This window comes from Phacochoerus africanus, chromosome 3, assembly GCF_016906955.1.
Source record: "Phacochoerus africanus isolate WHEZ1 chromosome 3, ROS_Pafr_v1, whole genome shotgun sequence".
Lineage (NCBI taxonomy): Eukaryota > Metazoa > Chordata > Mammalia > Artiodactyla > Suidae > Phacochoerus > Phacochoerus africanus.
Genome location: NC_062546.1, coordinates 184,280,185 through 184,295,382, shown reverse-complemented (window position 1 = coordinate 184,295,382; position 15,198 = coordinate 184,280,185). Strand labels below are relative to the sequence as shown.

The 15,198-nt window shown below is 46.8% G+C and overlaps 1 long non-coding RNA gene across 2 annotated transcripts; it reads right to left on the bottom strand.

Moving 5' to 3' along the window:
- Positions 1 to 9,466: 9,466 nt before the first annotated feature.
- LOC125122268 (uncharacterized) lies at positions 9,467 to 14,966 on the bottom strand. 2 transcript variants are annotated; one of them, XR_007133748.1, is made up of 4 exons: positions 13,606 to 13,635; positions 11,903 to 11,963; positions 10,159 to 10,299; positions 9,467 to 9,650 (listed from the first exon to the last, which is right to left on the bottom strand). It is a non-coding gene; the product is annotated as an uncharacterized LOC125122268 (long non-coding RNA). The 2 variants fall into 2 exon arrangements; XR_007133749.1 differs by lacking the exons at positions 11,903 to 11,963; positions 13,606 to 13,635 and adding an exon at positions 14,574 to 14,966.
- Positions 14,967 to 15,198: the final 232 nt, after the last annotated feature.

Genomic DNA, 15,198 nt, shown 5'->3' with positions numbered 1-15,198 from the left:
CAGGTTCGATCCCTGGCCTTGCTCAGTGGGTTAAGGATCCAGTGTTGCCCTGGGCTGTGGTGTAGGTTGCAGATGGGCTCAGATCCCATGTTGCTGTGGCTCTAGTGTAGGCCGGCGGCTACAGCTCTGATTAGACCCCTAGCCTGGGAACCTCCATATGCCGCCAGTACAGCCCTAGAAAAGACAAAAAGACAGACCCCCCCCCCCAAAAAAAAGAAGATACAACATTTTCTGACTCTTTTTCTCCCTGGTCTACGCCATGTCTGAAGTGTGGTATCTAGGACGAGCAGCCTGAGGAGGGTTGAGTGATGTCACCAGGAACCCAGAGTCTCGTCTCTTTGCTCATCCTCTTTGGCATGCTGGTGTCTTCCAGGCAGCAAGTTGTCCACAGCAGTTCTGATCATCATGTTCTATGCAAAAACCAGTGGAATAGAGACTGCCCTTTTCTGTGGCTCATTAGAAGCAAGAGAAGTTTTCCCTGAGGCTGTCCAGCAGCCCCCCCGTTCCCACCTAATTAGCTAGAATTGTGTCACATGGTCTTTCTTGAACCAACCAGTGGCAAAGGAAATAAGGTTCTTCATAGCCTAATCCGGGCAGGCCTAGACCTGGGAGAAGCGTCATCATCCCCTGAGATAACAATGCAGCTCTGAGCAGCATCTCTCAGAAGATGCTCCTTTGTCCCCTGGAAGTAATGTTAAGATGAAGGACTGCCATGGAAGGCTCAAGAGACCAGGCTAGGGTCCTGGCACTGCTGCTAACTAGCCAGTAACTTTGAACAAGTTCCTTAACTTCTCTGAGTCAGCATATTCATCGGTTAAGTAGGAATAGTAACCCTACCCTCTTGTGAGAATCCAAGGAGAATATGTAAGACAGCACTTTGTGAGCTCAAAGTTTTCCTATAAATGTAAATAAAGTGTGTGAATTTTAAGGGGCTGCTCCCTTCTTTATGAATCCACTCTCTTAAACAACGGAGCTCTCCTTCCCAGGAAGTGAGTCAGGAATCTCTGTCTCCCTCCTCCTGACCTCTATTTTGGGCTGCCCCATCTTTAGAACCCACCGTGGTATCAACAGCTCCATCACAGGTTGTCTATCCTTCTCCATCCCCAAAACCACAGATCTTTTTTGGACTAGAGAGTCTTCAAGGAAGAAAAATGTCCTGCTTCCTTCAGACACCTAGGACTATTTGCCTCCCATCTCACTGTCAGAAAAGCTGGGATGTTACATTTCAATCTAGAAGTTCTAGGCTGTCTCCTTGGCTCTGTACAGGCCAGGCAGGAAGGCTTTAGAAAATAGCTGTTGAGGAGTTCCCATCATGGTGCAGTGGTTAACGAATCCGACTAGGAACCATGAGGTTGCGGGTTTGATTCCTGCCCTTGCTCAGTGGGTTGATGATCCGGCATTGCCGTGAGCTGTGCTGTAGGTTGCAGACATGGCTCGGATCCTGCATTGCTGTGGCCCTGGCGTAGGCTGGCAGCTACAGCTCCGATTAGACCCCTAGCCTGGGAAGATCCACATGCCGAGGGAGTGGCCCAAGAAATGGCAAAAAGACCAAAAAAAAAAAAAAAAAGAAAAAGAAAATAGCTGTTGAAAGCCGAGGCTCTGAAATCAGGCAGTCTCTGAGTTAGAATATGAACCTCAAAGCTTAGTACCTGATTGATCTAAGCCTCTGCACTTCAGTTTTCCCATCATGAGGCTGTGTATATCCACCTCATAAGACTGCTCTTAGGTAAAACACATAGATAAAACACATAAACCGCTAAGCATTGGTTCGTGCCTCGCATGTAGCAAGAACTCACGCAGCAGTTAGGCTTGCTAGTCTATTTATAACCATTGTTGGGGGAAACTCATTCCAGCTCCTCTCTGGTCCCTGAGGAGGTAGGAGCCTTGGAAGGAGGAGATCTGGGTTCCAGTCCTGGTGCCACCACCACAAACTGCGTGGCTTTGGTCACTCCATTTCTCTCTCAGCTTCCATTTCCAGATCCATGAAGTGGAGGCAGGTGCATGGAACCACCTCTGGGGCCCCTCCTTATGCCAGATACTCATTTTTGTGGCTTGCAATCTCTTCCATGAGGAGACTTCCAGAGTCTTCTCCTGTCCATCTGATTTTCCGAGTTGGACTGGTGACTGTTCTGTGCTCACTGTCCACATCCAGGAATTTGCTCCAGGGGGCTCCTCACCATTTTGGGACATGGACACTGCATCTCTGGTTGGGTTCTTCTGCTCCCTTTTCGCTTCCACCGAGGACTCCTGGGTTGCCTGGAGGGAAAACCATCCCTCCCCCCATTGCTCTGCATCCCCTCGCTTTCTCGTCTCCTGCCAAAATTCCTGGCTCCCTAAGCCAGGTAGGAAAGCAGTTTAGTTCGACCCAATCTGGCACTTTCTGAGAACCTCCCCTGCCTCTGGCACATTCCTTGCATTTGGGCAGAACCCAGAGAGCTAGAGAATTCCTCTCCCTCCTTAGCGTGGGTCCCCGTGTTGGCATGCCAACAGCCCCAAATATTTAAAGCAATCATGAAAATGAGCTCAGAGGCCCATGCCAGAGCCTTGAAAGGAATTAGGCTAAAAACAAGACAAAGGAAGAGGTGAGGCCAAACAGAAAATGCCATGAAAGGCACTGCCCAGCAGGGCCAGGGCCCAGAGCCCTCCTCACTGGCTTCATTCATCGGCAGCCAGGCCCTGGGCTGGGCACCAGGGATGCAAAGTCAAGTTAACTGGTGCCTGCCCTCGAGGGGCAACCAGTTCATCCCGAGAAGCCATACAGACAGGTGATTGAGGTACAGAACGTAAGGACAGGCAAGATGCCGACAAAGGCACGATGGAGCCACCTAGGAAGGGGGCGTCAGCCAGGGTGGGTGGTCAGTAAGGCAGCTCTCAGGGCACTAGGTCCAGGCCTGACTTAGGAGCCTAGGGACACCAGGCTTCACCAGGGGACAAGGGAACAGACGTGCTTCCAGGCAGAGTGGAAAGAGCAGGTGCCAACGCACAGAAGCCTGAAGCAGGGTGGAGGAGAGGGAGAAAGTGCCCCACGTAACCACTTCGTAAACTGTAAAGACCCTGCATCTCCTGCTGGCATGTTTATGCGCATGTGATACATGGGACAGAGAACAAAATTAAGACTTTTTAAAAATGATGACAGCAGAGATCCCATTGCGGCTCAGCAGTGATGAACCTGACTAGTATCCACGAGGATGTGGGTTCAATCCCTGGCCTCGCTCAGTGGGTAAGGATCCGGCGTTGCTGTGGCTGTGGTATAGGCTGGCAGTTGTAGCTCTGATTCCAGCCCTAGCCTGGGAACTTCCATATGCCGTGGATGTGGCCCTAAAAATAAAATAAAATAAAATAAAATGTATTGACAAAGATGGACTCTTGGATGCATGCAGACAGAAAGGCTTGAGCAGAAAGCCTTTATCAGAAGGTCCTTTGAGTGTGAGCCAAGCATCGTACCTGTGCGTAGAGAGGCTGGTGAGGCTGTGCAGCCGCAGAGCAGCCCCTTTCCTGTGATGACCCAGAGAGACCGATTCTTTGCTGGAGGGGAAATGGGATTTCCCAGGTCACATGTGTGATGGAAGCGAGTCAGCTTGGCGACTGGGAGCACTGCCAGTCTTCCAGGCACCTGGCACATCGCAGGGAAGGTGCCAAGGTCAAAAACCGATGCCTGCATGAGTTGTGATTAGGGGAGCCCCAGAAGGAGATGGGAGAGGTGGGGCAGGCCTGGGCCTCCTCCTGCCAGAGCACTTCCAAGCCTGCACAACAGGGTGGAGAGTGGCTCTGACAGGAGCCTAGGCAGCCACAGGGAGGAAGAAGCGAACAGAATGAAAATACAGCAAGTGAAAGGATCCTCAGGAGCTGTGCAGACACCTGCTAGTAACGGTGTGCTGGGAGCATCATCATAGTCATCTTTATTCATTTAAACGGTTCTAGCTTTTACTAAGAATCTACTGTAAGGCAGGCTACATTAGTTCTTATGGGCACTTAATTTTCGCAACAAATTCAAGAGATCAGTATCCATACTAAGCCCATTTTACTTTATATTTTATTTTAGTTTTTGCTTTTTAGGGCTTCAACTGAGTCATATGGAGGTTCCCAGGCTAGGAGTTGAACTGGAGTTGCAGCTGCCGGCCTACACCACAGCCACAGCAGCACGGGATCCAACTGGTGACCCATGGCTTGTGGTAATGCCAGTTTCTCAATCCCCTGAGCGAGGCTGGAGATTGAAACTGCATCCTCATAGATATTAGTCAGGTTCGTTACCACTGAGCCACAACGGGAACACCAGCTAATCCCATTTTATACAGGAGGGAGTATCTCCTCATAAGCCTAAATGAAGGTCCCGGATGCCCTAAAACCAGGCAGTGTGCAATTAAAAAGTAAAAAGTGTTAGAGGCTGACTTGTGTCCTCCCCACCTCCCGGTTCATATGCTCAAGTCCTAACCTCTAGTGCCTCAGAATCTGGCTTCATTTGGGGATGGGCTCCTTAAAGAAGTCATTAAGTTAAAATGAGACCAAGAAGGTGGGCACTAATCCAACATGACTGGTGCCTGATGAGAAGAGGAGAGTTGGACACAGACACACAAAGGGAAAAACATCTGAAAGCACAGGGAGAAGATGGCCATCTGCAAGCTCAAGAGAGAGGCCCCAGAAAAAAAACACAAAGTCCACACTTTGGTCTTGAACTTCCAGCCTTCAGACTCATGAGAAAATAAGGCTGTAGTATCATTATGGCAGGCCAAGCAGACCAACACAGGGAGCGGTGGCTGAGGAGTGCCTTAGAGAGACTCCATGGATCAAGTCTGCTTGGAGAGTGTGGTGCCAGGCAGGGGGCTGCCCGCCACAATCCCTTGCCTTGTCCTTGTCTGTTGGGAATCTGAAGACATCTTAGCATCCTCAGTTGAGCACTAAGGGTGACAAACCTCAGGTGGTTTGAAGTTGTGTTGCAAGAGTGCCATTGATAGGAGTAACCATGGTGGCTCAGCAATAATGAATCCAATTAGTATCCATGAGGATGCAGCTTCGATCCCTGGCCTTGCTCAGTGGGTTAAGGATCCAGCATTGCCACGAACCATGGTGTAGATCGCATCAGCGGCTCAGATCCCACTTTGCTGTGGCTGTGGCATAGGCCAACAGCCGCAGCTCCAATTCGACCCCTAACATGGGAACTTCTGTATGCCGCAGGTGTGGCCCTAAAAAGACCAAAAAAAAAAAAAAGAGTACCATTGATGGGTGTCTTGCCTGACAAGACCAGGGCTTGAAATCAATGGGATGAAAACTGAGGTTTAAAGAAATTAAAACACAAGCTCTAAAGCCAAGCCATCATAATTCTTCTTTTACATACCTTTATATACTAGACTTCCATGAGAGGTGAAGCCAAGGGGACAGACCGATATTTCCATCTGCTTGAGAAGCAAAACAGGTGTGCCAAAGGAATTCACGTTCTCACCATGAATAGACCAGAGCCCAGAGGATGGACCCTCATGAGAAACATCATTAGGATCGGTTAGAAACTAGGTCAGTCGTCACTGTATTTGGGCTTTTGAATTCTTTGAAGTAAGTTAATCATTAAAAGAAAGAAGCAAAAATATAGTCTTGAATTTTGGTTAAACTAGAATTGGTCTAGTCGGAGAGTGGGGTGAGAAAGAGGGTTTCAGAAGTTCACTCAGCCCGTGATGCAGGTGTCTGGAGACCCAAGTGGCCCTGGCCTCTACAGCCAATACTGAACTGACCAGAAGTACAAAAGGAATGAGGTTTCCGGGTTACAGGATGGTGGGATGTGGAGATGGAGGAATTGAGGAGAGGCATCTGAAACTTTAGGAAAGCTGGATTTCTGTGCTGAGAGTAATCTTTAAAATAGGTGCAGGCCATAAGACAAAGAGAAGGCTAGCCAAAAAAAAAATAAGGAGGACGTCCTGGAGGAGGGGCCCTGCAAGCCGGGCTCTGAAGGAAAACGGATGTGGAGCTGAAAGAACAGAGGAAGGTGCTTTTTCCCATGAAAATGTTAGAGAAACTCAAAAAGGTAGGCAGGAGGTCCCCAATGAAGACTTTAACACTGGAAGGGGAGCCTTGGGCCACACCAGGGAGGGGTGTGTGTGTGTGTGTGTGTGTGTGTGTGTGTGTGTGTGTGTGTGTGTACATCCTGGGACTTTAGTGGGGAGGATCATTTGGTCAAATGTCTCTGGTGAGAAGTGGAGCTAACTAGCCTCGCCAGGGCTAACAAGAGCGGGGTTTGGAGATTGTCGGGGGAGTTCAGCAGGCACCTTCCTTGACCAAGGGGGAGCAGGGACAGAGAATCATGAACGAGACCTGCTGGACTTTCAATCAGATCTAGTGTCAACCTGCAGCTTAAGTGATAGCCAAATGTCTCTTATTTCTATTTTATCATCTCCACACTTGCTCCCAGCACGCAGAGCATGCCATCTGCATGATGTTGGGCCAAAGAAATAAAACCCAAGAGGAAATTGCACGACGGTACGGCATAATCGGTCCGCTACGTCTGGGATATTAGCTGAGACATGTGTGTCTTCACTTATCCGGGCATTAACATCCTGACTGTTTCAATGAAGCAGGATGTTTCCCATTTGGTCCGGTGGAGGGGCAGCTCCAGAATCAGCCATGCGTCAATAGCTTTCTGGTCTCTCTCACTGAACCTCTCTCCCCTGCTCCTCAATCCCGTCTCCCTTCTTCATGTGTTGACAGTTTTGACAGTTTAAGAGAAGACAGCAGCAGGAGTCCTGGTCTGAGCAAGAAGCAAACAGTGCAGCACGGAGGCACCAGGAGACAGATGCTAAGTGATGGAGGCAGGCGGGGACCTGCCCGCTCTTCCGTGCCGGCTGTCTTCTTGGCCCAGCTGACGTGTCCTCTGCAGCCCGTGGGGGCGGGGGCCCATCTCAGACAAGGCACAGGAAGCTTGGCAAACCTTGGCTTCTTCCTAAGAAAAGCAGGCTCGGCAATGCCTACCTCATGTGGGCAGTAGGAAAAGTGCTTAACACAGCACCTGGCTGCAATATACACAAGATCGAGAAATGCTTTTAATAATAGTACTAATAGGGATTGCTTATACAGTGCTTACTACCTACCAGGAGTGGTTTTAAGCACTTTATCTATATGACTGATTTAATCTTTTACAGCCCCGTAAGGCAAATCCCATTATTATCTCCACTTTACAAAGAAGGACGCTAAGATACAGAGAGGGTCTGTCACTTGCCTATGGTCACAGAGCTGGTAGATCTGGGATTCAAACTCAGGTGGTCTGGCTCCAGAGGCTAGGTGTGAATACAGATAGATGAATAAATTAGAAAGCTGGTGTAGGAGTTCCCTCTGTAGCACAACGGGATCAGTGGCCTCTTGGGAGTGCTGGAATATAGGTCTGATCACCTGCTCTGCCCAGTGGGTTAAGGATCGGGTGTTGACGAAGCTTCGGCTTAGGTTATGACTGCAGCTCAGATCTGATCCCTGGCCTGGGAATTCCATATGCCAGGGGGCAGCCAAAAAAAAAAAAAAAAAAAGCCGGTATATTGGATGGACAAAGATCGGGGATCCTTGTGAACTTCAGCAAGAGGCGGGTTATTCAAGTAGCACATTGATGTCTTGAAGGCTGGACGTTCTAGTCCCGGCCTCATGGCACCCAGGAACCACAGTTAATCATCTAATGTTGCTGTGCAGTGGCCTCACCTACTCTCAGCTAGAAGTGAAGGCTGTCTCCCTTGCTGAAACAGGGATAGTATTTGCTATAATTTGGAAGGTTAGAACTGGGAAGGACCCAGAGATCACCTGACCCCCAACTGTATGTTTGAGGGAACTGAGGCAAGAGGGGAAGTGCCCCACCCAGAGTCACGAGTGCCTGCTGACACAGCCCCCACATCCTTGCCCAGCGCTGTTTTCTCGGCACCATATGGCCTCTTCTTCATGCCAGGAAAGTCGTATCTGGAAGTTGGAAGAACAATTACAGAAAAAAAACAATTTTTTTTTGAAGAGTTGAATGCAGGAATACATGGCAGATTGTTCTGCAATGAGAAGGGCTCCCTTTGTTGCATGAAGTTCCTATTTCTGTGAGTCTGCTGACGTCATCAGGCTTTGCCTTTCTTCCTTCCTGAAGGCTTGGGGACAGGACACTGATACAAAATGCACCCTCCCTGACCAAACGGGCCACTTGCTGTTCCCCAACTATCACAGCCACAAGGGACTTTCTGGGCTTGAGGCACCTCAGGTGATTGGGTCAAGTTCTGGCTCAGCCAGGTCTGGGTGTGAATCTCCAGCCTCGGCTTATTGGACCGTGACCTTTGGCAAATACCTTAACAGGCGCCTTATCTCCATTTTCCACTTATCAAATGGGGAAATTACCCCCTCCTCTTGTGGTGTTATATAAATGACATTAACATGTGTACGGAAAGAATTTAGCCTAGGGCCTGGCCCTCAGTAAAAGGGAGACAGGATGGCTCCCTAGGAGGTCAGATTCCACATGCCATTCTGATTTATGTTGTTTGGGTTTGCATCTTATCTCTCTCTTAAGGAGATGCCAATCTAATTGGCAGGAAGTGGGCCAAGTTCATCTTTCTCTCCTGTGGCACCCACCGGGAGCCCTGCACAAAGTCAGTGCTCAGCGAGCACACGTTCCATTGGGGTGAACTGGACACATTCCATTGGGGTGAACTGGACACAAACAGGATGAGTTCATCGTCACCAGAAGCTGGTATTGCAGCTTTTGTAAAAAGCCTTGGGGACCACCCTTCTAAACAGGCTTGGAGGTTCTGGGTAGAAATAGAGAGTGGGGTATCACTCACAACCCTCATTAGAGTCTGCTTGTGGGTGATAAACACAGTAATAGCCTCCACCTATAGGAGACTCCAAATAGCCACCCAGGCTCTTCCTACCCTCATCCTCACATCACACTTACTGGGTGAGACATTATCAACCCTACCTGGAAGGAAACCGAGGCTCTGAGAGATCCGCCAAAGGTCAGATGCCAAGTGTACGCTGGGCCAAGGTCTGAACCCAAGCTTGTCTGACTCCCAAGTCCACCCTCTCTGCCCAGAGGCCTAAAAACTCCCTCCCACTATCTAACAGGCCCCCGTGCCTGTTTCTGTATGGCCCTAAAGCTAAGAAGGGTTTTTACACTTCTTTAATTTTTATTTTATTTTATCATTTTTTGGCTTTTTTAGGGCCACACCCGCAGCATATGGAAGTTCCCATGCTAGGGGTCGAATCAGTGCTGTAGCTGCTGGCTTACACCACAGCCACAGCAATGCAGGATCTAAGCCATGTCTGGGACCTACACCACGACTCATGGCAATGCCAGATCCTTAACCCACTGAGGGAGGCCACGGATCAAACCTGCGTCCTCATGGATACTAGTTGAGTTTGTTAACCACTGAGCCACAACGGGAACTCTGGTTTTTATACATTTACATAGTTGGAGAAGATATCAAAAGTAAACTAATATTTTGTGACACAGCAAAATTATATGATATCCTAATTTCAGTGTCTATAAACAAAGCTTTATTAATAAGACTGCAGCTACATCTCTTCACGTGTATGTTGTCTGGCTGCTTTTGTGCTGGAACAGAAGAGTTGGGGTAATTTCAGGTGCCTCAAATGTTGACCATCTGGCTTGTTGTTGACCCTGCTTGATGCCATGCTGCCTCTTACAGATAAAGTTCCTGCAAAGAAAGTGTCCCTTTCCATAAAAGTATTGCTACAGAAAGGGCAGCCACTCCTGCAGCCTCAGTATCAGTCCCAGATGCTGACCTTCCCCATGCCTGCCAGCCAGCCCTGGGTTCTCACAGCTCCCACACACTCCCAGTGCCCTCGGAAAGGCAGAGCTGGGGGTAGCCTCTAGCCCCCGCCAGGCAGGGACAGGCCAGAGCAAGCCTAGAAGAAGAGGGAAAGGGATTTGGACCCAGAAGTCAGCTCGACTTCTATAATGCCTTCACCCCCTTGATTCATGGTTTCCTGCCGCATCTTGTTTGGCTGTGAACGTGCCCAGGCCCCAAGCAGGGACAGGCAGGCCAGAACCCATGAAAGCACAGGGGCCCCAGGCCCCACCATGTTTGATCTGGCTTCCGCCCTGGAGGTGGATAGAAACCCAACTCAGAAGAGCCTCTCTAGGGGGCCTCAGGGTGTTCCCTCCTTGGCCTGGCTGCTCAATACCCCACCTGCCCCACACACCTGTGCAGGCCTCTCCTCCACGTTGTAATCACTTTGTCCTCCCATTGTCCCCCCAGGGAGTGAGTTCCAAACAGCAGAGTTTGCTCTTTGTGGCACTCCTTCATTTGGCAGGATTTTTGAGTACTGCTGTGTTGTCCAGCTCTGCAGAGACATGAAGGAAGTAAAAGTAACAGGAGAGCTTTCTATTGTTTCAGGATACTAGCTGCACCAGATGGAGAAGCTACTGACCAATCCCAGCAAATTCAGATTCCTCATACACACACCGGTTGCCAGTTATATATGTAGCAGCTCCAGGTATTTTCACAGCCATGCTTTTCCTTAAGCCACAAACCGCTCCTGTGGCCCAGGCATCCTTAGACCCATTTTACAGATAAGGAAACTAAGACTCAGAGTTTGCCTGATCAAATGGCTGTAAAGAAGTGAAGCGAGACTTTCAATACAGATCTCACTGGTTCTAAAACCAGTGCATCTGCAAAAAAATGAAGCTACCCCAAACAGGGTGCAGTTGGTGACCAAGTGAGTGCAGCATGGAGATGTTAGAACTGGGAAGGACCTAAAAAATACAATAAATAAAATTTTTTAAATAATTAAATAAAAAATTAAAATTCTTCTAGACCCAGCTCTGCCTTTTAAGGAGCGATATCCCCTTGAGGAGATGTTTTTTCATCCCTGGGTCTGTTTTCCCTTTAGTAAAACTGCAGTGGGGAAACTGGACAAAGTGATTTCAAAGCACCATCCACCTTCATGGCCGCTCTCTGTACCTGCTTCACAGATGATACGCTTAGGTACAGAATTCATCATTTGGCTCTGGCCCTGAATCACACAGTTCAAACCTAGTGCCTGTAGCAGAATCTTAAAAAGACAGTGAAGCCCTAATAAAACTCAGATAGTTGAGCTATATAAGTTCAAAACAGGAAACTAAAATTTAAGAAAAAATGGAGGCCAAAGATGTTACGTAGATGCTATTTTCCCTTCCTGATTTCACCTTACTTGGCTTTTGTGGAATTCTCTTTCCAAGAGTAACTCAAATCTCTGCTAAATTTGAGTTTTCAGAGTATTCTGCACTGGGAAGCAAGAGTTAGGCACGTTGAAAAGGAAGCTGGGTAGACGTGGCAGAAGACAACTGAGGCCTGAAGAATGCAAAGGATTTAGGGAAAGTATGGGTGAAGATCTATAAGAAAGAAGAGAAGAAAATGGAAGGAAGGAAGGAAGGAAGGAAGGAAGAAAGAGAGAGAGAGAGAAAGAAAGAAAGAGAAAGGGAAAGAAAAGGGAGTTCCTGCTGTGGTGCAATGGGATTAGCTGTGTCTCTGCAGCACTAGGGTGCAAGTTCGATCCCAGGCCTGGCACAGTGGGTTAAGAATCTGGTGTTGCTGCAGCTGTGGCATAGTTTGCAACTGCAGCTTGGATCTGATCCCTGGTCTAGAAACTCCAAATGCCTCTGGGAAGCTGAAAAAGGAAGGAAAGAAGGAAAGGAAGGAAGGAAGAAAAAAAAAAGAAGAAGGAAGGAAGGAAAGAAAGAAAAGAAAAGAAAGAAACTCCAAGTCTTGACATCCTAGTAGCAACAAGTACACATTAGCACCAGGAACTTAGTTTCTAATACCATTCTTAGTATTTAGAAGGAACTTGGGCTTCTTGGAGAAATAGCCGATTCTAGTTCTACAGTCAAAAACATACAAGATAAATATGTAATGCCAGAAAGTAAGAAAGTGCTCAAAATTTTTTTATTTTTAAAATTTTAACCTACATTGACGAGGGTATGTCAGAAGGAGACAGGATCCAAATGAAAGAGCTCCCAATGAGCAACACTGGAAAAAACGAGCAAATGAAATAAGTAACATAATAATGATTTCTAACCCAAAGTAAAGAACAAATATTCACAAGTACATACTGATATAAATATATAATACAAATAAACAAATAAGTAAATGGAGAGGAAGATAAAAACTCTTATAGAAGAATTCCCATGATTATGTAGACAGCCCTCCTTCAAGAAAAGGGAGCATAACCCCCTTCCTTAAGTGTGAGCTGTGCATAATGACTTTCTTCCAAAGAGGACAGAATGGGAATAGGGAAAAGAGTAATTCTCTAGTGGAGAAACTTGACAAACACAGCTGTCTTCTTGCTGTGTCCACACAGGTACCTCCCTCTCCTTATAAGGGCACCAGCTCTACCGGATCAGAGTCCCACCTTCATGACCTCATCTAACCTTTATCACCTCCTACAGGCCCTACCTCTAACACGTGAATTGGGGGAGGATGCAAACATTCAGTCCCATTACACTATGTACAAACCAAATGACATACTTAATATCTTACAGGCTGAAAAATAGAGAGATAAAAGAAGAAAGAAAGCAGCAAGGCTAATTTCATAATTCACAGATGTTTAGACACAGATAATACTCCTAATGCTATTGAAATAGCAATGAATAGGGATAAACCCCAAATATTCATCAGTAAGATATCTAGCTTAAATCAATTCTGGTGGATGCATAGAATGAAAATACCACGCAGCTCTTAAACAAGAAGGAGGATGCTCTCTATGCAATGCTATGGAAATACCGCCATCATACATGGTTAAGAAAAACAAGTAAGTACATTGTCACATTGTCCATTTAACTTGCTGAACATTTGTGTAAAAAAAGATGGGGGGAATAAGAATTCTAACTGTATATCTTTTTCTATTGTCTTTTAAAATTTTTGAATCATGTAAATGTGATACTTATTCAAAAACTTAATGAAAAAAATGAAATGAAATGAGATGATTTACAGAAAATTATTAACTGAAGTAACAATGAGGTGGTATGTGGCTTGGCAGCAGTCAGGAAGTTTCTGGGGAAACGACTAGTGCAGAGAAGCGTTTTCAATCACCTCCCAATGGCACCTCAGTCTGGTTCCTATTAATTGATTGATTACTTCACCCTTTAAATCTTATAAGCTGAAAAATAAAGTTATTTTAAAATACCAGCAAGACTCTTGACAGATTTTTAGATGGAGAAGAAAGAGAGAGCTTCTAACTCAGCGCCCTCACCAACAAAATGAAAGCTTGTGGCTTGTCAGGGCTCGTTGGCAAGACGAAGGCCTCCCTAAGCCCTGGGCTCTTATTCATTTTGAAGGCTCTATCTCCCATCAAGCAAGTCCAAATGCACCCACACTGAATAAATCTCATTCATTTAATCTCTAAAGCATATTTCTAAGTTAGCTTTTGAAGTGGTTTGACTATTAGGTAACTTATTACATTCACAGTTTTTTTTTTTCTTTTCTTTTTTGTCTTTTTAGGGCCACACCTGAGGCATATGGAGGTTCTCAGGCTAGGGGTTGAATTGGAGCTACAGCTGCCGGCCTACACCACAGCCACAGCAACACAGGATCCTAACCACGTCTATGTCCTACACCACAGCTCATGACAACGCTGGATCCTTAACCCACTGAGCGAGACCAGGGATCGAACCTTTGTCCTCATGGATTCTAGTCGGGAATCTAGTACCACTGATCCACGACGGGAACTCCCAACATTTGCGGTTGCTTATATTCCCTGGGATTCCTGCAAAATATGAAAATCTCAACTGAAAGTTGTTTTTGTAGAAAAATTCTTTTTAAAAAAAATGTGGCCATGTCCACGGCATGCAGAAGCTCTGGACCAGGGATCGAATCTGTGCCACTGCAGTCACAATGCCAGATCCTCAACCCACCTAGCCACCAGGGAACTTCTGTTTTCATAGGAAAATTCTAAACACTAAATTTTATAGGTAATAAAGGTAACATAAGGAGAAGTTTTAATTAAGCATATGTTAACTCTGATCTTGCAATTTCCTTTGGTTATCTTCTTTTCTTTAGGAAAAAAAAAAAAAAAAAGTCTCCTAATGCCTGCAAATCTCCTAAGAGGCAATGTGAGCTAGTGGCAGCAGAGGTAGGAACCCACACCCATGACCTCTCAAAGCAAGGCACCCTCTGAGAACCGTAGTCCTCACAAGGGAAGAGAGGAACCTCCCCCCAGGGGCACGCCCACCTACACAGACGCTGCCAGACGGCCGGGACGAGGCGAGCTCAGGGGGTCTACCCCTCCCCCCCAAGCCTGCCCCACCGTTCCTGAAATAACCTGCGGTGGAAGGGGCTGCCCCTCCCTCTTTCAGCGCCTGCCTACCCTCCCATCCTCCCTCCCGGCAACTCTATAAATCATCAAGCGTTTCCCACAAAGAATTACTGTTAGGTAAAACAAATGGGGAAGGGTGGTGCTTCTTAGAGGCTGACCGGGGCACGAGGGGAAGGAAACGGAGAAGGTGAGCTAAGGGCCGCGAGCTGATATGCCTACCGGATCTTTGTTTTCAGTGACAGAGCTCTAGGGTAGCCTCATTTTCGTTTCCATTTGAGGCTGGGGGTGGGGAAGGCGGAGAGCTTTGGTGCTGGGAATATACTTACTGATGAAGATGAGGTCAAAACCGGAAGCAGCTGGTTGACCTGGAAGAAAAACTTTCTGGTCGTAGAGTCACAACTTCTCTTCTTTTTAGCGACCCAAAAGATGCCTGCCAGGCCAAAGAATCTGAATCTGTCCTTTTTCACAGGATGTGGCAGCACAGGAACCCCTTTGTAGCTGTCCCTACTCCTATCCCTAAAAGAGCACAAAGCCAACAGAGCCACCCAATTAGATTTGCATTTACTGTCCTTGCTACGCACAAGCGTCAGTGCATTATTCATTTAAAACATTTTTATCGGAGTGTAGTTGACTTACAGTGTAGGTTAGTTTTAGATGTATGCAAAGTGATTAGTTATACACATACTCATATCCATTCTTCTTCAGATTCTTTTCCCATATAGGTTACTACAGAATATTGAGTAGGGTTCCCTGTGCTCTAATCTTGTTGGTTATCTGTTTTATATAGAGTAATGTGTATATGTAAATTCCAAATTCCTAATTTATCCCTCCTCACCACATTTCCCCTTTGATAACCGTAAATTTCTTTTCAAAATCTAAGAGTTTCTGTTTTGTAAATAATTTCATTTGTATCATTTTTACTGGATTCCATGTATAAATAATATCATATAA